Raw genomic sequence first — 213 nt, 5'->3', positions numbered from 1 at the left:
GACCAAAAAGAAAAAATGGTTTCTGTACGGCTTTTCTAGGCCGGGCGTAACGAGCAGCACACAATAACCGGATGAAAACCCAAAGCTGCGCGAAGTATTGTACTCATTTGTTCATGTTATCTGAATCCAGGTCAATGGCTGGTCATGAACGTGACTGAGATATTTAGATTTAATATTCTGAAAGTGTGATGAAGATTAATGTGCAGTAGTGTA

The sequence above is a fragment of the Penaeus monodon genome, chromosome 20, assembly GCF_015228065.2.
Source record: "Penaeus monodon isolate SGIC_2016 chromosome 20, NSTDA_Pmon_1, whole genome shotgun sequence".
In the NCBI taxonomy this organism is placed as follows: Eukaryota; Metazoa; Arthropoda; class Malacostraca; order Decapoda; family Penaeidae; genus Penaeus; species Penaeus monodon.
This window is presented reverse-complemented; position numbering follows the sequence as displayed.